This window comes from Mustela lutreola, chromosome 5, assembly GCF_030435805.1.
Source record: "Mustela lutreola isolate mMusLut2 chromosome 5, mMusLut2.pri, whole genome shotgun sequence".
Classification (NCBI taxonomy): domain Eukaryota; kingdom Metazoa; phylum Chordata; class Mammalia; order Carnivora; family Mustelidae; genus Mustela; species Mustela lutreola.
In genome coordinates this window covers 127,683,196-127,709,784 of record NC_081294.1, presented here as the reverse complement: position 1 = coordinate 127,709,784, position 26,589 = coordinate 127,683,196, and the positions used below count along the sequence as shown (strand labels likewise).

The 26,589-nt window shown below is 35.9% G+C and overlaps 1 long non-coding RNA gene across 1 annotated transcript in view; it reads right to left on the bottom strand.

The window, feature by feature from the left end:
* LOC131832510 (uncharacterized) overlaps positions 1-23,139 on the bottom strand; it is a 121,313-nt gene extending 98,174 nt beyond the window's left edge. Inside the window, exons 1-2 of the long non-coding RNA XR_009354078.1 lie at positions 23,062-23,139; positions 22,159-22,249 (exon numbers count right to left, since the gene is read on the bottom strand). This is a non-coding gene — a long non-coding RNA (uncharacterized LOC131832510). The remainder of the gene's footprint in view (positions 1-22,158; positions 22,250-23,061) is intronic.
* Between the last annotated feature and the right edge of the window lie 3,450 nt (positions 23,140-26,589).

Here is a 26,589-nt window from a genome sequence, read left to right as displayed (position 1 = left end):
GTTGTTGTTCCTGCTAAGATGGCTAAGGGACAATTCTCCTAAGCTTCCCAAAGGTACACCCCTTTGAGAAGACTGGTGAGGCATACCCTTAATCTCTTAAAAGATACTCTCGTATGACCGATCTTTTATCTTCTTGTTGTTTTAACAAAAGACTATAGAGCCATACCCTCTGCTTTTACTGTATGCCATACTTTGAGAGAAAAATCTCAATTTTATAATCTTTTGCCAATGGAAAGACAGTCTGCTAATTTCCAAAATCACTAAGCATTTGGGGTTTTTTTGTTTGTTCTGGTTTTTGTTTTTTGGTTTTTTTTTTCTGTTGTTTTCATTTTTGTTTTTATTTTAACCAGTTTTTCCTCAATTGTCTCCCCCTCTTATATTTACTGTAAGCACAAAAAAGAAACCAAGCAGGATCTCCAGTATTTTTGTCTGTAACATCCCCAGCTATACATCCAAGTTCATTCCTTAAAAGTTCTTTCCACATAGCTGTAGAATACAATTTTGCTAAGCATTCTACTAAGAATCCCCCTTCCTTCAGTTTCTAACACATTCATTACCTCCTTTTGGGCCCTCACTGTCAGTTTCCTTAAAGTCCAGGTTGCCACTCATAATCTGTCCAAGGCTTTTAGGTTTTCTTTATCATGTTCATTTCCTTCTGACCTCTCTCCATCAATGCCTTTACCATTCGTATTTCTCCTAACACTATGTTCTAAGCTTCCTCTACAAACTCCCCAAATTCTCCCTTATTCTCTGTACTGACCAGTTCCAACTGTGTACTCCCCACATTTTTAGGTATTCATTAGAGCACCTTACCACCTCTGTTAACCAAAATCTATATTAGTTTTCTACTGCTACATAACAAATTACTACAACCTAGTGGGCTAAAGCAACACAGATTTATGAATGAACTCTTTCCGGTAGTCAAAAGTCCAGTGAGTTTACCTGAGCCCTCTGCTCAAGGTCTTACCAGGCCAAAATCATGGTTTCAGCTGAGACTGCAATTCACATCTGAGGTTTAGCATGTGCTTCCAAGATAACTAGCTGTGGGCAGAATTCATTTCTTTGCAGCCACATGAATGAATGTCCCATTTCTTGCTATCAACCAGGCACCACTGTCAGGGGCCACTAACAACCAACTACATCACTTGCCAAATGACTCCGTTCATCTCAAATAAGCAAGTCTTCCTGGAATCCTTCTCATGCTTCAAATCTGTGATTTCATCGCTCTCTGACTTCTTGACTCAGATTTAAAGGTCTCATATAATAGGTCAAAACCAAATAAATAATATCCCTATCGTAAGGTCAACTGATTTTTCTGAAATCCTTTTATAGCAGTGTCTAGATATTGTCTGAATGAATGATAGGGAGATATGGCAGAGGCTGGGAATCTTGGGGGCCATCTTAGAACTCTGCCTACCCGAGTCTCCATGAGGCTGAAAAAACTATATTTGAGTAAGATTTTTTTCTTATACATTCTTCTCACTGAGATCTTAATATATCAAGTTTCAATTCCTGTCTTGGTCAAGAGTTAAGTCTGTGACCTTGGGCAATTTCACTAAAGTCTGTGATCATTTCCTCTTCTGCAAAGTGAAAGTAATCTCATAGATTATTGTAATATTTAAATAAATATTCTAGCTCATAGGTAGTATTATTCCTTTATTACTTTCCCTTGAAAGTTTGGCTCAGAACTGCCTTCCCAAGATGTCTTCCTTTCAATAAAAAAGAACAATTTTCTCTTTTACTTCCTGAATATGAATAAATTATTTGTAAATATACCACACAGTGATTGACAAACTGTATCACAGATCAGAATAATCTTGACAGCTTGTTAGAATACAGATTTCTGGGCTTCACCCTCTAGTTTCTGAATTAGTAGGTCTGAGATACAACCTAAGAATATGCATTCCCAATTAGCTCCCAGAATCCAAGGATTAAATTCTGAGAACCTCTATATTGTGTCACTTAAATTATTTCCCTCAAATATGCATATAGGCATGCATATATTATTTTCTTTGATCACTGTGCATTATAAATTTATAGACAGGAGAGCTGACTCTTACCCATCATCTTAAATTTCACTATGTCTAAAAAAGAACTTTAACATATAGTTGATGGTTCAAAAATTGAACCAGTATATCACTACATTATTTTAAGTGGTTTAATACAAGGGATATGATTCTACTTCAGCAAAAATACATTTTGAAAGGAGTATGGTTTTGTCAACTGAATCAATTTTTTTCTTATTTTATGAACTAGATGACTTTGATAAAATCTACTTAGCAAAATACAGTACTTGTTTTTATAAACAATTTTTTAAAGATTTATTTATTTATTTGGGGGGCAGAGGGAGAGAATCTCAAGCAGATTCCCCACTGATCATAGAGCCCAACGAAGGGCTTGATCTCAGGCCCTGAGATCATGTCCTGAGCCAAAATCAGGAGTCAGATACTTAACTGACTGGGGGCCACCTACGTGCCCCTCCCAAATTTTTATGTAAGGCTGACTTGTATGACTAAAAATCTTTCATTAAACCTAACAGAAAATATGAAATAATGGCTAATAAACAAATAATAATAAAATAAACTCTGGTCATGACCATACCAAGATGTATCCAAAGAAAATGTTATAAATCCCAGGCATAACATAAATGCTCTGGCATCTGACATCAAAGGCAATGGCACCCTTTGACAAAGCCATCCCATAATGATGTCTCAGGTGCTGCGCTATGCTCTGCAGACAGCCAAAGTAAAGGTAAAATTTTGACTCACAGGCAATGCTGATTTATTCCATGTTGATTTTATTTGACAGCAGGTACCTGGTCTGTATTTTAGCCATTATACTTTTATTTTTTTTAATTCCTGCCTCTTAAAATCTAACCTGAACAAAGCTAGGTAACCAAAACCCAGCACAGCACCTGTTCTAGTAATAAAATCAAGAGAATAATGGTCCCAAATTTAGGGTAGCTATAAAATAAAAGGAAAAAAATCTACCTCAAATAAAGCCAAAATAGCCAGATAGGTATGATGTTACTTTTTATGGATCTTTGAATGGAATATGTAGAATATAATAAAGGTTAAACAGTGACTAATTAAGGAAAATGTTTTTTAATAAACCATATAGGGAAACTCCTTAAGTTACTGAAACCAGAATGAGTTTTTTTAGGATCATGACAACATTTTTAACTCTTTACTCAATTTACCCTAAATACCCTCCTTACCTTTAAAAAAAAAATGCATACACATGAAAATTTGTTTTCTGAAAATTTTTCACAAACAAAATTCTCCTATATAAAGCTTTAGATTTTTATGGGATCATTCAGGAATGATTAAATTTGTTCTTTTAAAATTAAACCTAAATGCTGACTAAATGAGTGTTATCTTTTAGCCTACCTATAGTCAAAGTCATGTTTTCCTTTCTACTTTGTACAATTTTTTATGAGAAACAAGCTTTTAGGGACTTTTTATAATTTTAAGGACAGTCTTAAGATTCAAATTCAGATTTTTTTCACATTCTAAATCAACCCCAAGCCCATTCTAATGGCTCCAACTGTGATAGGATAGTTTTGATTCTTTTTTTTTTTTAAGATTTTATTTATTTATTTGACAGACAGAGATCACAAGTAGGCAAAGAGGCAGGCAGAGAGAGAGGAGGAAGCAGGCTCCCTGCTGAGCAGAGAGCCGGATGCGGGGCTCAATCCCAGGACCCTGAGATCATGACCTGAGCTGAAGGCAGAGGCTTTAACCCACTGAGCCACCCAGGCGCCCCAATAGTTTTGATTCTAATCGCAGCCAGCTCATGCTCATAGTCACAGACAAGTAAATTTATTTATACTGGGCATATATTATTGCTTCTATTTTTGAATTTCTGACTCTGCAGAAGCTATAACCCTTTATGGCTGACAATCCCCTACGCTTTGACTAGTCAAGACTTTCAGTGACTTCAAGCATCATTACTTTCACTTTCACTACTCTCTCACTTAAGAGATATTAAAAACAAATGTGATCTCTGTTATTTTAATGATATCTTCAATTCTTTTATACAATCCAGTTTCCAATACCTGTCAACATCCCACAAGTTAACATTACCTTGCTATTAGTCTTCTGAAAGAAAATCCACAACTCACTCTATTCCATCCCAAACCTTAATGTTACATTGAATGGATTTTTTCGCTCTTTATTAAACTGTTATGTTGATTCCTGATAATCTCAGAAGTTTAGCTCTAACAGAGGTGTCAAATTCATGTCTCCCTCTGTGAAGGCTTTAAAAATTGACAGTTGTAAATTGATTTGGGATAAAGTTGAATCTCCCCAAACTATTTTTTTAACCACAAAACAGCTAAACCTTAAACCAAGGAGAAGTATGATTCCTTAAGATTTCCTCTTACGTCATTGTCATCCACATGTATGTTAGGCTTCTTTCTCCCAGTCTCCCCCACACATACCCTTATAACTAAAGTTACCTACTCTAGAGTTCATAGACTGCCACTAAATAAGTATGCTGCTGAGTGATGAACAATGCTGGGAATAAAAATGAACAGGATGTCCCAAGTACGATACTGTTTAGACATGCATCTCTAGGCAAGACAACTGCCATTTGCAAAGATAGAGATGCCTTTGAGAATCACATCAAACTTAATTTCTATGCTAACAGATATGAAATTTTATTTTAAACATTAAATTCAAAGTAAACTTGACTTGTTGCTGAATTCATTTTTATTTCTTTGTGTGATTTGCATAACATAATAAAGTAATTTTTAAATGCTTTCAAAAATTGTTAGCCTCAAAAAACAAGATGTCAAACCATATCTAACGTCATCATATATACAATCCTCTGCAAACCTCACTCACAGAGCAAATGTGGATTTGACTATGATTAAATTAATCCTTGTTTATACATATCACGTAATTCTATTTCTTTCACCCCAAGGGATAACATAGAGAAGTTCTGAGGCATGAGTGAACATGCTAATTTTAGCCAAAACAAAGTATAAAGCACAAAGAAATGTTATAATAATAATATAGAGAAAGAAGTGAAGTACCCCTCGCCAACTACCTCCTATTCCCAGGCAGACATGCAATTCCATTGAGAAACTTGGTTTCACATGTACAGTCTTAGGCAATTTCGTGATTTACATCACCTTTTCATGGCAACAATTTCATTGACACATGGTAAATTATAAAATATTACCTCTTAACATAAACATTATATACAAATACAAGAAACAATCTTCTCTAACTTGGTGAGAAATCAGTTGAAGACAGTTGGGCTCTCTATGAGAGTACTATAGAGGGAAGGAAGAAAGTTAACATTCTAGACAGTATAATATATTCTTAACACAAATGCTCTAATATTGTTACGCTATGTACAGACCAAAAAGTGTACATTCATAAAGGCAGGTAAATTCCATATATCCAAGAGCTAGAAATAGATAGAGCCCCAATTTAAAACCAGGTTCCCATGACTCCAATGGCTGTTTTTTCTTTTGTTATACTTTCATTATTTTATTAGCTATTCCTGGGAAAATGACAATGACTGTAAAGATGGTATATGTTCTATAGTTTGTTGTAACTATTACATAATTATAATACAAGTATAGCTTTTCTTGTTATTAACATAATTATGAGTATGAAATAAATAGTGAATTGAGAAATCACGTCAGTATATTCTCATCTAAGTGCAAGTTAAAGCTAGCTGTAGAGTTTTTTGTTTGAGAAAAATACTACCATATTGTTCCACAAGATAACAGAAAGAAAAATGGTCCAAAGCTGTCATCTGAAAATGCAACAAATGGGACTAACAGGATTATCCTTATAGTTTTCTTATGAATGCATGAGAAAGTCATTCTGTGAGGAATACTGATGATCTAATCTACCCTATCTATACTGCTTTTTGGATATTTAAGGCATAACTGAAAGTTTTGGAAGGGGAAGAAATTTGGCCCTAGGCTCTCTGCCCACAATATCTCAAATCATTATGGTTCTAAGTATTATGATATTTCTAGTTCTGCATTTCTAGATATTTCTGCAAGTTGTGAGCTTCCAGGTAACTTGTCTAGCCACAGCAGTCATTAAGGGATAAAAGTAGAGCTGGCATTTGGGTATCCAGTAAGGTGAAATATTTAAGAAAGGAGCTGAGGAGCATACCAAATATACCTTTTCCTCCTTCCCATCATATATAAAAATCGATACTAGGGACAAAGAAAGAGTGAAGACCACTCAGATTTCCTATTATGGGTAGCTTCTGAATATTTAACAAATCTGGAAAAGGAAGGTTGCATATTACAGGGCAAGTCTCGTTAGTGCTACTTTATTGATCAGGGGTACTTTGTATAGTTCAGAGTAAGCTTGTAAATAGTCTTGAGGGGAACTGAGGTTTTATTCAAAACTTTATATAGTAGCAACATTTGGAATCCAGCATGGTAAAACTGTACAAGTTCCAAGGCTATAACAGTAAAAGCAAGAAGAAAATTATTTAAGTAAATTTAACAAGTAATTTGACAAAATATTTATCAGTAGGCATATCTATCTATCTATGCAATAGTCTCTGGCCACCTTAAGTGTCACTGAGGAATTACAGAGAAGAAAGCAAACATTTTCTTTCTTTCTTTTTTTTTTTTTTTTTTCTTGAGAGACAGAGTTGGAGAGAAGGAGAGAGCATGAGCAGGGGGAGGGGGAGGAAGAGGGAGAGAAGCAGACTCCCTGCTAAGCAGGGAGCCCTATGCCAGGCTCCATCCCAGGACCCTGGTACCATGAGCAGAGCCAAAGGCAGATGCCCAAACTGACTGAGCCATCCAGGCACTCCGATAGCAAACATTTTAAACACTATAATATTCATAATTACTTCAGATAGGTATATAGACAGATAAAACAGTTTAGGTCTATAAATATTTCTCTCCTTTACCATTTTATTTAGTCTCTTCTAAATCCAGTATCATTTTCAAAGACACCGTGAAGAAAATTTAGCATTTACAGTAGTAAAATTCCCATTTTAAAATCTTAAAAATATAACACAACACTAAGATGACTTGTCCAAGACTTTATGAATTTTAAGAGACTAACCTGGAATATATAACCCCTGATTTCTGGTGCAATAAATGTCTCATACTACAATATGGTTTTTAATCCAAGCTCTAATTTGTATTTATTAAATTTTTTAATACAGAATCATACTTAGTAATACAGATTGAGACACACTACATCCAGTATGTTACTATATATAATGGAATATAGTGTTTATTGCTTTTGGTCACCTTCTGTATCATTCCATATCCTTCTATTCCTGATTATAAACTTAATGTCCAATTCCCTGGTTTCAGTGGACATATATTGATACAAAGTTGATCAACATAAATTAGGTCATTTCTCCTGGAGATGGGGATTGGTTTGGGAACAAGGCATACTAATCAGAGTCCAGGACTGATATGAAGAGAGTGGGGAAAAATAAAAGTGCTTTCTTGGGAAAATGATTAAAACTGGGAATGGGTAATGTTGGTCCTCATCCCAACCATATGAAGGGAAACAGCTTGCAAAATAAAGCTAAGAACAGGCAAGTAGAAACAGAAAATGGATGGGGAGAAGTATCCTGGTGAACTTGAGGTTCTAGTGTTACCTTTGACATCATGGTTCCTACAGATTTTCGAAAGGACTTGACAGCTTTCATGTTTCTGATGTTTTGCTAATTCCAATGAAAAATAAGATAACATTATAATGATGTTTTCTGGGTTGTTCCCCATACTATTTCTAATGACACACGGAACATGATTGGCCTTTTTGACCTAATGAATATATTAGAATGTCTTCAGGAAACAATCTGGAAGAAAACTCATTTCATTTCTTGTCTTAGGAAACCAAATCCCACTTGTAAGGTAAATTAATTACCTAAAATAACATATATATTTCTTTTACTAAAATTAATGTAACTTTTCTGTCCATCTAAAAAACTTATAACATCTTTATACAAATGATTTCAGTAATTTTCCTTCCTTTTTGCTTTTATCCTTTAAGTTTTTGTTTTTGTTTTTTTGGTTTATTCCAAACTTTTGAAACAAATCACTGACCTATTTCCCTACTGAGACTTGCTTGGAAGCCCAAACATAGGCATGATAGATAAAGAGGTTATGACAGATAGATATCATAATACATACATTGTGATATATTATGATAAGATATTAGTTTATATATATGTATATGCATACATAACTGTATGTATTTTATATGAATGTCAAGAGAAAATAATCAATAGGAGATATAGATATATATTATATAAAGAGAGATATGTAATACATATATAAAATACATATAATAGATATAAGCATGTATTATATATATAGGAGGATTGTAATATTTAAAATATTTAAAAATCTTAAAATATCTTATATATTTATTTTAAGAAGTTCATTCACATGACTATGGAGACTGGAAAGTCCCACCAACACCCATCAGCAAGCTGGAGACCCAGGAAAGCAGTGGTGTAATTCAAGTGGAAATATAACTCAGTTTGAGTCCAAAGGCCTGAGAACCAGGGAGCTGAGGGTATAAATCGCAATCAATAGGCAGAAGAATCTCTTGCCCTGGTTCAAACAGTGAAGCAGAGAACAAATTCTTCCTTCCTCCAACTTTAAAAAAAAAAAAAAAAAAACATATAATGTACTATTAACATATAATATATTAACATATAATGTATTATTTGTTTCAGGGATACAGGTCTGTGATTCATCAGTCTTAACACAATTCACAGCACTCACCATAGCACATACCCTCCCCAATGCCCATAAACCAGCCACCCCATCCCTCCCACCTTCCTCCCCTCCAACAACTCTAAGTTTGTTCCTTGAGATTAAGAGTCTCTTATGGGGACACCTGGATGGCTTAGGTCATGATCTCAGGGTCCTGGGATTGAGTTCCACATTGGGCTCTCTGCTCAGCAGGGAGCCTGCGTCCACCCGCCCCCACCTATCTCCCTACTTGTGATCTCTCCCTGTCAAAAACGTAAATAAAATCCTTTAAAAAATACTTAAAAAAAAAAAAAAAAAAAAAAAGTCTTACATGGTTTGTTTCCCTCCCAGGTCCCATCTTGTTTCAGTTGTCCCTCCCTCCCCCCAATGATTCCCTGCCCTGCCTCTCAAATTCCTCATATCAGAGAGATCATATGATAATTATCTTTCTTTGACTTATTTCTCAAAGGTTTAGATGATCTCCACCTGTATCGGGGAGGCCAATCTACTTTGATGATTCAGACACACCCAAAAACAATGTACAGTCAAGTATCTGGGCACCCCATGATTCAGTCAAGGTGGCAAATAAGGTTAACCATCACAATATTATTCACTATATATATATATATATATATATATGAATAGATATATATGAATTATATAGATATATATTCATATATATATATGAATAGATAGGATGTATCTACAGAATACATCTATATCTGCAGAGGATATAAAGATCCATAGAGATCTATGGATATATCCCCTACAGTGAATATAAGTGGATATATCTCCTATAGTGCATATAAGGCCAACAAGAATAAATACAGATGACAGTAAAGGTCTATATTCATGGTACAGATAATTGCAACTAAAGTGAACATCATTGTAGGTATACTAGACAAATTAATCACTAATGTGAAAGAATACTTGTGAAGTTCAAAACATAGCATAAAGAGCAATAAAGAGAATAAATTTATTGTAACTTGCATTATTAGAAGTACATAAGTAGAATTAGTAGCATTTTATTGACCACATCTGACATTCTTCAATCCTATATATATCAAAGTTGTAGAACACTTAAGGAAATATAGAAGGTTGGCCAGCTAAAATTGGGAACATTATGTTAAATTAAGAATAAGTATAATTTAGGTTTTAATTTTACAAAAGGTATGCAATTGTTCTTTAAATGCAGAGAGTTTAATATTCACCTGGAATAATAAAATTGAGTAACTTTCTAGACATTATAAACACTAACTGCAAATGCAAAGGAATGTGAAAAAACATACAGTTTTCATACTATTTCTTTCTGGTTTTTTTTTTAGGGATTTTATTTATTTATTTGACAGACAGAGATCACAAGCAGACAGAGAGGCAGGCAGAGAGAGAGGAAGTGAAGCAGGCTCCCCGCTGAGCAGAGAGCCCAATGGAGGGCTCAATTCCAGGACCCTGGGATCATGACCTGAGCCAAGGGGTCAGGATTTAACCACTGAGCCACCCAGGTGCCCCTAACAAAAATAACTTAACCAGTAAATACAAGAAGTCAATCTGACTACTTAAAAATTTTAAGACATATGTGAAGTGTGTAAACCCGGTGATTCACAGACCTGGGGATAAAAATATATGTATATAAAAAATATATGTTTATAAAAAATAAAAAATTAAAAAAAAAAATAATAAATAAATACAAATCTTAAAAAAATAAAAATAAAAAAAAAAAAAAAAAGACATATGTTTTAATTTTCTTATATCAGAAAGGAGATAACAATTGACATTACCAGTTCAAGAAAGCAGGGAATATAGAACCTTAAATTACTGCCTATCTGTTAATATTTTCATTAATGTTTTATTTACTATATATAAAATCTCAACATCACACATAACTGATTTCATTCTTTTTTTTGTAATAGATTTAACAATCAAGAGAAATATATTATTCAAGTCACTTGAGTATTTCTCATTCTACCTTTGATATCTAGATATATACTTTAAATGTACCTCTCCATACCACATCCCTAAGAATAATGCTTCCTAATGACGTGTTTAAAACCCACAAATATTCTTCAATGAATTTTTCAGATGAAGAAAAATTTCTTTACTACTTCATTTGCTTTAACCTAGTTCTATTCGATTACTCTTTATGGTGCCATTTAAAAGCACTTTTTTATTGATCAAAATTATATTTTTTAGATGAGTTGGAGATAGTCTTAAAAATTTTTATGAACTATTAACATTAACTGAAACACACCACAAGTTGAGAAATAATATTTAATGATATCCTACTAAAATGACAGCTATTAAGTATGTAATACATTAAAGCTGCATAAAATGTTTTCATTGATGTTTAGGAATTTATTCTAACATTTGTACCTGAAAAGTAATTAAAATTTTAAATTACATATGTGTTTCTATTAATGTCCTCTATTTAAAGGTTGAAAGAAACAAAGGCAGGTCTATAATAAATGAAAAAAGACTAGAAGCAAAACTAAGAGTTAATGTTAAAGAACATTTTAAATAATTGGGTTGTTACAACAGTGAACTAGGCTACTCCAAAATATATTGCGTTTTCTAGCCCTAAAGGTGCTCAAACTTAGGGTAGATGACCTTTAATTCAGATACTCCACATGGGACTCGTGAATGAGTTAGTAAGATATAATGGATGAGCTTAAGTAACCCTTTTATTGTCTCAACATTAATATTCTATGACTTTATTAAGAAAAAAAAAAGATTATGGCCTAAGAAAAGAAAGATGCTTTGAAAACAGCAGGGTTTTGAGTAAAAGTGACTTTATACTTTAATGAAGCAAAAAACAAGGGTGATCAGGACTTTTCTAAGACTTTGTGCTAGGAAGCCCAGAATGCTTAGGCATTCCCTCCCCTGCCTTATCATAGCACCCAATGCATTGCACTTTAATTGTTTATGCATTAATCTCTCTCACTAGACTGTGAGATTCCTCAAGCCAGGTCATATATTTATTTTTTCACTTTTGAATATCCAGTGTAGTCACCAGCTTTTGAAATAAACTGCTGATTTCATTTATTCTTCTCCTACCCACTTAAGCCCGCATGTTGCATCACCACTTCCTCATATCAGGGAGATCATATGATAGTTGTCTTTCTCTGCTTGTATTAAAAAAAAAAAAAATATATATATATATATATATATATATATATATATATATATATATATTATACTGAAATAAAATGCTTTCAGTTTAAACATTAAAGCATAAGAAGGTAAAGCCAGTATCAAGTATCTTACCTAATCTGTTCCATAGTCCTGAAGTCCTTGGTTACTGGGAAGTACCTTGACTGTAGGGAATCAATCAGTGTGCTTACAAATAAAATCTTAGGTCAACAAAACATAATAAAAGCTTAATATTTAAAAACAGCCAAAGTTAGGGAATGTCAAGTTTCTTAGATTTTATTCAAAATTTGTTCTTATTCACTGTCACAGATACTTATTCCTCTCTTATATACTAAAGTATATTATTCATGTCTTCTACTTCACTTTTTTGATAAACTTATGATCTTAGAACAGATTAAATGTCAGCCTTCTTCACTGTAAAGTCATTCTTCCCCCTGCTTTATATACTGCACTCTTTGAAAGGAAACCATTATGGGCAGCCCATATGTTCTGCCTCTTTGAAAGTAGTAGACTGAAATCTAGCTCCTGCCTCCATGATTTCAAGTAGCAGGAACCTCAGATAAGAAGAATCTGATAAAAAATGTAGTAGGTCTTTTTTGTCTATAAAAGAAATTTTTAGTGAGTCCCCTTAAATTATCTCTTAAAGGTATTCTATATTAAAGGGAAGTGCTGTCGGCACCAACTCTTGATTAAAATGAACTGCACAGAACTGCTATAGGACAGAGACTACAATGACTTCTTAGAAATGTCATGTAAGTCAATAGCTCATAAGAATATTAGGATGATCCATTTCATACTTGTCTTCAGAAGTCCTGTTCTTATTGAACTCATACAATAAATAAATTTGTCTCTATTCTATGAATAAATGTGTATTTCTACTGTGAGTGCTTGCAGGTTTGTAGCATGTCTGTATCTTTTCCTGCTGCTCAAATGTGAACTGTTTGTTCACTGTGTATTTTTCTCCCTCTTGACTATTCAACATATAGAAACAGATTTAATTACTAAAGATTCAAAATAGTGATCTAAACATCTGTTTAAGCAATAATATATACATTTGTATATGTAATATATAATATTCAGTATTTACCACAAAATGGATTTTAGATCTTGTTCACTTGCCTAATAAATATACTTCAAATCAGTAATGATATAAAGTTCACAATTCCTGATTCACTTTAAATGTTAACTCATACACCTAAGAAATATTTTTTATTCCGTCCTACCATAATCTAGGTTCTCTGCTTGATATTGGGGATAAAACGGTGAGGAAAGAAGTTTGGGTCTGGGTTTGGGTTTTCTCCAATATACATATATTATACCACTTGTAGTCCTCCAGGCCTCCTGGCCTCAGTTCCTTTTTTCTCCCCTTTCCCACTGCATTCATTTTGGATAGCTTCTACTACTCTGTCTTCAAGTTCAGTAATATCTTTTTCCTTTCATATCTAATATGCCATTAATCTCATCCAGTGTTTAGTTGATGTATTTTTTAACTCATGTCTCTACATAAAATGTCCAACTTCCTTTTGCTTTTTGAATTTATGGAACAGAGTTACAATAACTGCTTTAGTCCTTGTATGCTATTTCTAACATCTAGGTAGGTTTAGACTGATTTATTTTCCTCCTCATAATCATACATCCCTGGTTCTTTTTTGTGTGCTTCAAAATGTTTCATTAGATGTAGTATATTATGAATTCTACCTCATTAGATTTGGGCTAAGATACACACACACACACACACACTCACACACACTGTATATCCATTAATATATATAACATATATAATGTAATTTCTATAAATATACTCAGGCTTTGTTCTAGAACATAGTTAAAATACTTGAAAGTTCATTCTGTGGACCCAAAGCAGTATTTCTCTAAAGCTAATTATTGTGAAGAGGCAAGACCTGACTACTCTAATCAGTGCCCAATGAATGGTGATTGTTCTATCCCTGACTTAATATAGTTTTACCACATGCATTTGTTAATGTATCCACTGAACACTAGAGGGGAAACCAATGAAGATTCCAGAGTTGTCTTTCTTTGTTCCTTTCTCCTTGTGGATATTCAGCTCTAAGAACTTAAGCTTTCCGGTCCTTCCTAAATGTTTGCTCTGGCTCCTCAAATTAGAAAGTCTTCTAGACTCCCTGTAAGTCTCCCTTACTTGCAATGTTGACTGAAAACTCTTTTTAAGGCTAAACTGGGCAATCACAACTTTACCTTATTAGTTTCTCATCTCTCAAATATCACTGTATATGACTGTCTGATGTCCAAAGTCTTAACAAACCTATTTTCATGTAATTGCTCTAGCTGTTTACCTGTTTCAGTAAGAATCTGAACAACGGTATCAACCAACTTGACAGTTATAAAACAATATACCCAATTCAACCAGGTATCTCTTATTGAATAACAAGTTATCCCCAAAGCTTACAGGCTTAAAACAATGCATATTCATTATGTCACAGTTTCTATGTACCCAACATGTGAGCACAACTAAGGTGGGCCCTCTGTTTCCAGGTCTCCTACAAGGTTACAATCAAGATGTCAACCATGGCTCTGGTATCATCTACAGACTCATCTGCTTCCAAACACAGGAGGCAGTGGTTTTCAGTTCCTAATTGTCTACTGGACTGAAACCCTTAGTTCTTGCTAACTGTGGGTCACAGGCTACCCCAGATCTTCAAAGCGCAGCTTGCTTCATCAGTGCACACAAAACAATAAGGCAATAAAGAGAGAATGCCAAAAACACAAAAGTATCAGTCATTTGTAAATTAACCTAACAGAAGTGGCATCGTGTCACATATGCCATATTCTAATCATCAGAAACAAATCACTAGTTCCAGCTCACACTCTAGGGAAGGGTATTATACAAGGGCATGAATACAGCAAATAATCAAAATGTCCAATAAGAGGAGAATAAAAACAATAAATTGTAGTATATTTATAGAATTAAATACTACACAGAAATTGAGAAGAAAAACAGTGAGTACACATCAAAACATGGATACATCTCAAAATACTATTCTGAGGAAAAGAAGCCTGTCACAAAAGAGAACTTGCTGTGTAATTCTATTTACATGAATTTCAAGAACTGGCAAAACTACTTGTCGATGAAAGATGACAAAAAAGTAATTACTTATGAGGGGTAGATTACTGGTTATAAGGGCCATGGGGAATATTCTGAGGTAGAAGAAAGGTAATGACCACAGCAGTCATTATACAGAGAGATACACATGTAAGATTCATTGAGCGGTGTACTTTAGATCAGTGTACTTCTATGCTTATATATCTCAATATATAATTATTCAATTATATTACATTAATTAAATTAATAATAACTTAAAATAAGACATGCCACAACAACCTCTGGTCAATAATGGTTAGTGTTGCTGACCAACTGTTGCTGCTGTCCATTGTCATCCTCAAATCTAGTTTCTTATAGTAACTACCCTTCTCTATCCCAGTACTACGACCTCTCTTTCATGGACATTTGGGTGCTATAGTTTCTTTCCTAAAGCCATACTGAAGCATATGGTTCTCTGTGAAGCTTTCTTCAGTCCATCAGCTTAGATTCATCTTGGTGTAAGGCTTCATTAGTAGGACTGGGTTCTACCTTGAGAAATAAGGTAAAAAAAAAGTCTGGCTTGGGGATTCTCCCAAATCTACCTAAGTAGTTCTATCACCACCCTACCCCTCTCTTCCAAAGAATTGTGACTCTAAGAAATAGCCATGTGGCAAAATGTCTTCCCCAAGCAAACACCAGAGTATACTCTTGATTCTCTTCTCTTGATTTCCTAGAAATTGATCTCCCAAGCCCAGGACAACTGCTCTGACATGAGCATCCTACACTCACTTTACTGTCTGTTGGTTTGAAAAATCCTATGCTAAAAGTTCATAAGCTTCAATCCCTGATCTTTATTTTTTTCCACTATCTTTTTAATTTTTTTATTTATTTATTATTTGAATTAATTAACATATAATATATTATTAGTTTCAGAGGTACAGTTCAGTGATTCATCACCAGTCTTACATAACACACAGTGCTCCTTATATCATGTGCCCTCCTTAATGTCCATCACCCAGTTATTCCATCCCCTACCCCCATGCCTCCAGCAACCTACAGTTTTTTTTCCTATGATTAAGAGTCTCTTATGGTTTATCTGCCTCTATGATTTCATCTTCTTTTATGTTTTCCTCCCTTCCCTTATAATCTTGTGCTTTAAAACTGATCTGTAGAATAACTAATTTGAGTAATTTATAAATCAGTACATTTGTTATCACTGATATACTATGAGTGTAAAAATCTCTGATTTTCTAATCAAATCTGAGCAGTGCTTTCATTGTTCTATGATAAATATGCCTTAGGCAATGAATGTTACCGATTCAAAATGTGAAGATAGTCTGAGGATCTAATGTTTAATATGATGAGTATTGTTGATAACACTGTATTATAGAATTGAAATTTCCTAAGAGAGTGGAACTTAAATGTCCTCACCAAACAAAAACAAAGTCACCTCATATGAGGTGATAGATGTATCAATGAACTCAATGGAAGGAAATCCTTTTCCAATGTATACCTATATCAAATCATCACATTCTACATTTTAAATGTCTTACAATTTTGTCAATTACAATTTAAAAAGATAAAACAAAATGTGAAAATGAGTAGGGAAAATGAGGGAAAAGAAAAAGGAACTCCCAGGAATGAACAATAATAGAAAGTACATTAATTGGATTTCAAAGTACTACATACATACAAATACTGTCCACCTATTGAAAGAATAGATGAATTTAGCTTGCTAATGTTTATTCATATCTATTTAGTATGACCAAAAGAAAAAAAAACGGAATGCAAGCAAAAATCAGAGACTAGAGTATCCCCCACTTGCTTTTTTCTCCCTTTCAGAAGAAACCTTAGTCATTTCACAAAGAATTAGTTTAGAGAAACTTCAACAAATACCTTTATTTTGATTTAATATTTTTTACTTTGAGATTTCAGATTTTAAACCTAACTCTAATTATGTATAGGCTTTCTTTTTCTTTTTCCTTTTTTTTTTTTTTTGCCTCTTTTTATGTACCTATTCTTATTTATAATACTATGGTTCAAATGTTAGTCAATTAAATCAATGCATGATCTTTCCTTTCAAACACATTTTTACTCAATAGTTTCCCTTTAAATGGCATTATGTGCCACTTAATTACACAATCCAGAAATTTATAGGGCATCCTTGATTTTTTCCTCTTCTCTCTGCCCCCAATTCATCAATTAGCAGATCCTAAGGCTTCCTTCTCTTAAATCCATTCACCTTTCCATCTTTCTTTATCACCACATTATACTAATTCACAATTCTCTCTCTCGGAATATCATAAGAGCTTCCCAACAGATCTGCAACCATTTTTCTTCCTTCTAACTTACTAGCCAAACTGTGGGTAGAAAAACTTTATCAAAATTGATAATTGCTGGGGCACCTGGGTGGCTCAGTGGGTTAAAGCCTCTGCCTTCAGCTCAGGTCATGATCCCAGGGTCCTGGGATCCAGCCCGCATCTGGCTCTCTGCTCAGCGGGGAGCCTGCTTCCTCCTCTCTTTCTGCCTGCCTCTCTACCTACTTGTGATCTCTGTCTGTCAAATAAATAAATAAAATCTTTTTAAAAAATTGATAATTGCTAATTGATAAATTGATAATTGATATATAACTCTTTCATGATCAAACCCAGTGACCAACCTTGCTTGCCTCAATTCATGCCAGTTTTTTCCCTGCTCTTCATGCCTTGCTATTCTCCGCATTCTCACAACCTCTAAACACATTCCCCTTGAAGAACCACCCCCATTTCTAGGTTCACATCATCAGTGCTGCTGTCTACCCATGATTCAGTTCTCAGTTCAACAGCCACTGTTTCAGAACAGTCTTCCCTGATATCCAAACTAGACACGCCCAATGTCAGTAACTTCATACTCAATACATTCATAACCTCTATTAATCTTTTCCAGAATTAGTGCCTCTCAAATTTGTCGGCATATTAAAATTGCCAATTACATCAAATTCTCCAAGATGGTGTTAAGTAGAAGCTAGACAGAAGCATAGGAAGGAAAGCCCAGAGGCAGAGTCCTTGAAGGGGAATGATATAAACAAGAGCTAGAGGCAAGCACCATGATGAATAAGCTACACATTAAAAAGCCCAGGGGCACAACATCCTGATCTTATGGCTTCCAAGACCTTAGGGGTGATAGATCCAGAGCCACGGGTGTGGAGCATGAGCTCTTCTCTTCCACCTCTGCTCCAGGGTAACCCCAAGACTCATTATAATGCAGCTGCATTCCCAGCACAGCTCTTGTCAGGATGGAGAAAGGCTGCCATGACAGTTCAGGTACAAACCTTACAGAGTAAAAAACTCCCTCTCCCAACATGTGGGAATCGTCCCCCAAATTATCGGAAACAGCCTCCATTAGAAACCACCTTACTGCACTTTACAGCTCCTCCGAGCCCTGGGAGACCCAATAACAACCAAAACAAGCCAGAGGCCAGTTCACCTCCTGGAACCTGCCCCCATCCCACTTTGAGAGTGTACATTAGCTTTAATAAACTTTGTATTTGCTGCTTCCTTCCTGCTGTCTATATTCCAGCACAGATCCCCACGTAAATCTTCTTGTGGGAAATCCAAGGACCTAGACCTCCATTACATACATTGCAGAACTCTCACACAAGTAATAATGGTACCCAGACATTAGTATCTTTCTAAAACTACCTTGTCGATTACAATTGTTCACAAGATTGAGATCCACTATTTTAAATATGTGGTTCTCAAAGCACAGCTACATCCTACAATTGCCATCGGGAGATTTTAAGATACATTTGAGCTTCACAAAAATTAGTTAAATCAGAATCTCTGGGTATAGAGCCCAGGCACTCGAACGTTATAAATGTTCCCACGTGATTCTAATACGAGACCAGGGCTGAAAACCATTCAACTAACTAGATTAAACGTCCAGTGCCCCAAATGATTCCTGACTTACAATAGTCACAAGACAAAAATTTGGTGAGGGAAAAAAATGAATGAATTAATTAATAATTAATTAACTTTGGTTATTTTGATTATGCAATCATTCTTTTTTGCATGTAGTCTATAGTTTTTACAGAAAGCAATATAACCTTTATTTATAAACTTCAGAGGTCAGCATAGGCTTCATAGGCTTGGCAAGATTTTAATCCTGACTTTAGATTCATTCTAGATGAGCTCAAAACAAAACTGAGCAAGGAAAAAAAAAAAAAAACTGAGCAGAAGGAGATGCTAAATTAAACTGAGGTAAGTATATTGTGAGATTTGAATACTGATATATATTAATAGACTACCGGTAGAATATAGAACTTCTTCATACAAGTTATCAGTTTTTCCATACATTTCTATCAATATGCCCCCAATAAGCAAACACAAAAACAGCGTGTACCATTTATTGAAAACCTACACTACAGAACCAGAAATATGTGTTTTCCAAGATATTATCTCATTTACTCTCCATACACACTCAAAAAATCTGTAATGTAAAATCTGAATCCAGTTTCTAGAGGTGAGAGAACTGAAGCTTCATAGTGTTTACAGTATTTAATTATGGTCATTCACCTAAATGATGGACAATATGGGATCATCCAGACCCATCTAACTCTGAAGCCATGCTATTTCTATTTAAGCTAAGTCCCTGCTTTCCTGTGATGTTGTTATGATCTGTTTGTCTCTTTGAAAAAAGCATCTTTGCAAGTGCCCCCATATTATTCGAGTTTCTCCAAGAAGTAGATGAATTTGCTGCAACATTCATAACAATTTTACCAACTGTTAATTTGGAAAATTTTTAGCATGTTAAGAATATATAATCACCATTCCTTATACTTCACTCCTGTTAACACATCAACACCACTTCCTTGAATTACTTCATGCTCTTTATTTTGCAAAATACCATTTCAATTAAAAACAGTGGCTAGCTGCCAGATTCAACAGTAGTAATTGCTTGTCTTGCTAATTGAAAACCCAAACCAAAAATGACTCGGGAAGGGAATTATAATCTAATAATCTGCTTTGTAAAAAACAACATAGCCCCCAAAAGTGAAATTCAGTGGCTATCATAGTAAAAAATAAATGCCTTTGAAATTAATCAAATTATATGCTGCATTATTTAATAATCAAAACAAATACATTACATTTTTCTTCATTCCATGCCTATTTTTCCTATTTAATATATAAGTTCTAGATAGAGAAATAACATAATAACATGTTATAAAAGTACATATTTTAGTACGACTCCCCAGAAAAAATCAACAAGTATATATAATCATAGCTAAATTTATATAATAGAATTTTTGCAATCTGGTAGTGAAGCATAGGAATCAGGGACAATGGCTAGGATTTATTGTTAAGATCATGAGAAAACAAGATTTTGGGCCTAATGACCAAAGGTCCACTCTATCAGATTAGCCTTATCTTTGCATCTCAACACAAACCGGAGAACAACACTAGAGTGCCCAATACATGATATTAATCAATTACTGAACAAACAAATGTATGACATTGCCAGGGGTCATATCCTCAGCTATACAAGTTGAGAACATAATCAAGATCTTTTTGTCTACTTGTTTTAAATTTTGTTATTTTTTTTGGTTTTTCAATTCCTGAATGACATTCAGTTTCTTGGGAGATGGGACACATAAGAACTCTCTTAAAAGGCTTATTTTAAGCTAGACTGATAATTTATTAGTAGTTACTATTAATTTATATATACCACTTCCTCCCAGTGTGCAGTTTCATTAGGCAAACCGAATCATATAAATTTGTCCATTAACCACAGAACAATTATAGGGAATGTTGCCATTGCTGCAAGGATATTTACATCAGGCGAGTATTTTATTCTTTAAATCTTCAGAGAGACATAAATCTAGGATATAACTAGTACTGGTCATCTGAAGCCTTGAGACATCTTTTTCCAGCAATGCTGTTAAAATACTAAGCATGTTCTGTACCCAGTGCTTCTTTTCAACATCCCTAAGTAGACATCTGTTTCTCATCACAATTTTTTAACAACTGTCATGTGATATTTACCTAGAGAGCAGCTTATAGGATACTAGTTACAATTTCAGTTAAGACTTTAGAAACAAGAAGCATATTTACAAATCCTCTTCCAGGATATAAAGTATTCCAATCTGTCAATCATTAACTCAAGAAATGTTTTGTGTTGGACATTTCTGATTTCTTCCACAGTACCAATTCCTACTTTCCAAAAGTCCTTAGTTATCCTGCTGGGAGCCACTGGTTCCAGGAAACCTTACGACAGTGGTGAAGCACATAATCTACACTAAGCCAAGCAGGTAGCCTACCCCAAGCACATGCCATGTAACCCATGCCTATTTAACTGGGGAGAATCTCAACACATGGAATGAGATATATGGAACAAAAATACAATTTTGCTTACGACTACCTAACACACTCATAAAAGACCTGGAACTCCTTTGACCATTTTTCTTCCAGGCAGGAAGCTAGTCAAAGGATGGAACCAATATAGGAAATAACTCAGAGTGAAAAGTCGAAAAAACTACAGAGAAAAATAGAATGAAATCCTGACATTATAAACCTCTGGATCAAACAGCACCTACACCTGCACCACCTTTGGAATTTCAACAGCTCAGTTGCCAGGCAATCTGCTCAGCTGTACAAGGCTCCATGCCCAAAAGGGAACTCCACACTTGGTTTAATGCTCTGCTGTTGCCTTCTTAAAATTGTTACAAACTTTTATCTCAGGGCCTACCTTTCTAAGTGAGATCCTCTGTAACTATAGACCTTGTCTCTGAGCAAAAAAAGATACACCTGGCAGCAACTAGCACAGGAGGGGTTGTCAAAGCAACATGTGCCTGCCTAGCCCTCTCCAGGACTCCCGAGACTCTGAGAGAATAAGCTGACCACGACCTGGGTACAGATCCACAGCAGCAGGTGCAGAAACAGCAGCTGGGGTGGCAGTGAAGGGAAGGGGAGTTGAGAGGAATGTCTTCTGATGAGGGCAGTGCATGGGGTTTGGCTCATCTCTCTGCACCCAACTGCACAAATGTTAACTCTGGGGACTGTGGGAACCAGAGGCAATAAATCACAAGTAAATAAAAGAATATATTCAGACATCCCAATAAAACATGTTAAGGAATTATTAAAATCCTTCAAAGAGTTCAGACGCTCTGCTTTAAAAAACTGCTGCAACCTGAAATACTGCAAAGCAAATATCCACAGGCTTAAAGAAATAGAAATTAAATTTAAAGATAGTCATGTCACAGTACCGTGTCAGTAGATAAGCTTCAGCACTGTGGTTAAGAAACCAAGGCTTTTTCCTCCCTGTGCTCCACAATTTCACCAAGTCTTCTGGATCACCTGCATCCACACGAGAAAACAAGAATTCTTTTAATTTTATAAAGAATACAGAAGAGTCCATACGAGATTTTAGAGGTCATATCTGGTAGCGCTGAACATGATTTCTGCCCAAACTTCTCTGATCACAAGTCAGTCACATGCCCGCACTAAAGGCAAGGGTTTGCAGCTGGATACAGGGCAATGGTGTTGCAAGGAAGCAGGGAAGCCAGATATTGGTGAGCACTACCACTTTCTACCCCCAAGATGTTTACGCAAAATTAATGGTTCACCCCTTACGTGTCCTCCCTGCTTTCCGATTCGGGGACTGTCCCATGCCAACCTTCCTCCACAGCTACACACGGAGACAAAAAGCAATTTGTATTTCCTGTTCCCATTTCTTTATATCCTATTCTCTCTTCATCCTACTGGAATCTGGCTTCTGTCGCTACTACTTTAATGAATACGTTTTAACTAAGTGACAAATGATCTCTTTTGTAACTCATTTCTTCTCTCGCCCCCTCCCCCACACCCTCTGGACGGGGGCGGGGCTCTTCCCAGCCAATGGCGGCGTGTCTCCAGACAGAAGCCTCCTCCTCTCACTTCTCAGGACCTCCTCGCCTCAGGCCAAGACCACCGCCTCTTAAAGCCCTCACCCCTCCCCACCCCGCCTCGAGCCCCAGGGAGCCCATATCCTCCTACCTGCATCTCCTCAGCCCCCTCCCCACATTTCCCGGGACCATCCTCTGACTCAGTCCTAGCCCCTAGATTGTGTTCCCAGGTACCCTTCCCTTAAAGTATCTCCATGCAGCCTTCGCCTTTCTCCCCCAACCCACCTGGGGCCAGGGACCTCGACCACACTCCCAAGAGTTCCGCGGCCGGCAGTAACTGGGCCTCCGGGCGGCGCAGACGGATTTCCGGTTGGGGGAAAGGGCGCCCTCTGGTGGCTGGAGCAGCCAGCGTAGCAAGACGCTGCACTTGGCAAAGCCTGCGGCAGAGCTCTTGCCAATGACCTTGTGAACACAACAGTTAATGGGCAACCTTCAGCCTTTAATTGAAATAGTAGTACATTTGGCTGATTCTCTCAGTCCGATTCAGTTATGCCTTGACCTGTGGTACTTTTAACCTTTTAGTCATCACCATTATGGAATTTGACACATCGCATCTTAAATATCTTGTCTGTCTTGCGTAGGTACCTAGAGGTCGTTGGGAAGCATTCTTTTCCATTTTTGCAACTTTGATCCCTGTTGCCCTGTATGGAATTTATCAGCATCTTAATAAATGCCGGTTGACAAACAAACAGGCAAATGCGTAGCCATGTTGTTTTTATTTTTATTTTTTTTTAAAGATTTTATTTATTTATTTGACAGAGATCACAAGTAGGCAGAGAGGCAGGCAGAGAGAGAGGAGGAAGCAGGCTCCCTGCTGAGCAAAGAGCCCGATGCAGGGCTTGATTCCAGGACCCCGGGATCATGACCTGAGCCAAAGGCAGAGGCTTTAACCCACTGAGCCACCCAGGAGCCCCCATGTTGTTTTTAAAATACGGTGCATCCAGGTAAGGGTGTCTAATAGGTTGACCATTACATACAAAACTAATTGATCAAAAAGCCTTTCTTCGCGGGGCACCTGGGTGGCGCTGTGGTTTGGGCCTGCGGCTCCTGGTTTCAGCTCAGGTCCTGATCTCAGGGAGGTGAGATCAAGCCTGCTTCCCACTGGTGCCCAGGGAAGATTGGGCTTGAGTTCTTTCTCTCTTTCACAGTCCCTCTGCCCTCCCCAGGCCGTCTCTCTTTTTAAAATAAATAAATAAATCTTCTAAAATATTTAAAAAATAAAAAATAAAAGCATGTCTTCCCTAGTTGGCAGTCATCCACAAATATGCAAAAGTTGAAATTCATGTGTATATATTTGCGGTTTACTTAGCTCCTAGAATCTATGAGTTGATAATTTTCATCAAATTAGCAACATTTTTTGTGACACTTAAATAAATACTGTTTCCCACGCTATTTTAGGAAAGTTAATTATACCTATATTAGGCTATTCAAAGTTGTCCCACAGGTATATATGTATTTTTTATTCTCTCCTTCCCCTCCCCCATTTCGGAGAGTTTTTTTTTTTTAATAATTTTTTTATTTTTTATAAACATATATTTTTATCGGAGAGTTCTTATAGCTTCAAATCTCCTATGTCCTTTGTAATATCTAATCTCCCATTAATTCCAGTAATTTTCTTTCTCAGATAAGAGTGAATAGCAAAAGTTTAAGTAGAATCAAGAGGACAGGGGTAATAAATGATAAGTAGATAAGTAGAGTCAGACAAAAAAATGCCCATAAGATATCTTTGGATTCCCCAGTTACAGTATGTTTGGAAACGAAGTAAAAGTGAAAGTTCGCTTATAAGTAGTCTGTAAGCATTGTGATAGCCAATATAGAATATTCTCTCAAAAATTTCAACTGTAAACTAGAGAAAGAAAGGATAGTAGGGAGTATAATGGTGTGAGAAATGAAGTTTTTGTTGTTCTCTATTTATAATGTGGGGGAAATTAGCAATTGCTTATATGTTAGAGGAAAAGGGCCAAATGATAAGATATTGTTACAGATAGAAATAGAATAGACTGATGCCACAGTTTCCAAAGAGAGATCAGAGTGTTCATGCCAGAGTTTGAATAGAGAGAGAAAGAACTGATAGAGATGTCTATAACTTTGTAGTTTGAAAAGGAAGGAGGAATGCTTCCTTTGCCAAAATATGGAATTTTGGCAAAGAACTTCTAGATTTTCTGTGAATTGGGAAAGTAGTTTGCTGAATGAGTGCTTAAATAGACTCAAGTGCAGAGGAAAGTGACAAAAATATGAGTATATACATCCAGGGAGAAAAAGCTGGGTAAATAATTTTATATTTGTTTTTGTTGGAATTTTTTTTAAGATTTTATTTATTTGAGAGAGAGAGCATAAACAAGGGGAGGGGCAGAGGGAGAGAGAGAGTGGGACAACCAGGCTCCCTGCTGAGCACAGAGCCCACTATGGCACTCAATCCCAGGACCTAAGATCATGACCAGATCTGAAGTCAGACAAAACCAACTGAGCCAGACAGGCGCCCCAACAATTTTATCTTTGAATTTAAATAAAAAATAAAACCTGGGGAACAATGAACGTCCTGCTCAGCTAAAGACTTAAAATTATAAATTTGAAGTAAAACTCAATCCTAGAGTTAGATTCCCCCCCCCATTCCATTATACTATTTATAAGCCACAGAAATAGAGAAGGATGGAGTGAACAGAATCAAAGCTGAAATCTTACAAGGTGGCCGTGGTGAAAGAGAAATCAGGTAAGATTAAGGTGATAGCCCAAGGAGTTGAGTGCATAAAAGGAAGAAAGGAAACTCAGTAAGGACTAGTAGCATCCAGATAAATAAAGCAAAGGACTGGGAATCGTAGGGGTGTGGAAGAGCAAAAGGAATGGCAGCACGCTGGTGAGAAATCCAAAGAAATGGAAAACTGTGCAGAAGTGGATTAGTGGACTCCACGATTTCACAGTTGAAAAAACTGTCAGTTAGGACGGGCTGTCCTGTGTGACCCCTCGGTGTGGGTTGCTGCTAAAGGGGAATGGAGATTCACTAGGAAAATCAAACGGGCAAGGTGCTGGATTCATTATGTGAACAGCCCTGAGGTTCCCAGGGTAACTTGAGAAACCTGAAGGAGAGAAGAAGACCCTGAGTTAGTTATCAAATTCTCAGAAGAATATATGGACAGTGTTGGCCAAGAGTGGGTAGTCCTGAGCATTCAAGAAGGAGGCCTTTTGATTATGAGTGGAAGATGCATCTTTATCCTCACCCTCACTATGAAGCGTGTAGGGGATGAGAGAAGGAACAGACCTCTCTACGGAGAAAAATAATGGAAACAGGGCCAGTGAAATCTTTCCACCTAATTTCACAGATTTTATTTGTATTTCTAATTGTTTCAATGTCAACTGACTTTGTCTTTGAATTCTAGGGAACGCCTTATTTAATTAAATCACACAGAGAATCCTAATAGGCTATCTACTGGAACAGGAGGAAAAACACTTAGTCACATTAGTCAATGCAGGCAGTGGGAATGGCAGTCAGGAAAATCATGTAGGTAATAAACACAAATTTCCCTATGAGTCGACCCAAAGGGCAAAGGAACCAAATCACGATCAGGTTGGCATGTACCTGCAAGAGAGTTTACTCCAAACAATGCTCATTCTGAGGCTATTCCTTGATTTTTATTCATAAATATAATTTAAAAACAAAGAAACCGATATTTTTTTCATACTGAAATGAAAAAACATCATCCCAACTCTTCTTTTTTTTAAATATATTATTTATTTATTTATTTATTTATTTGACAG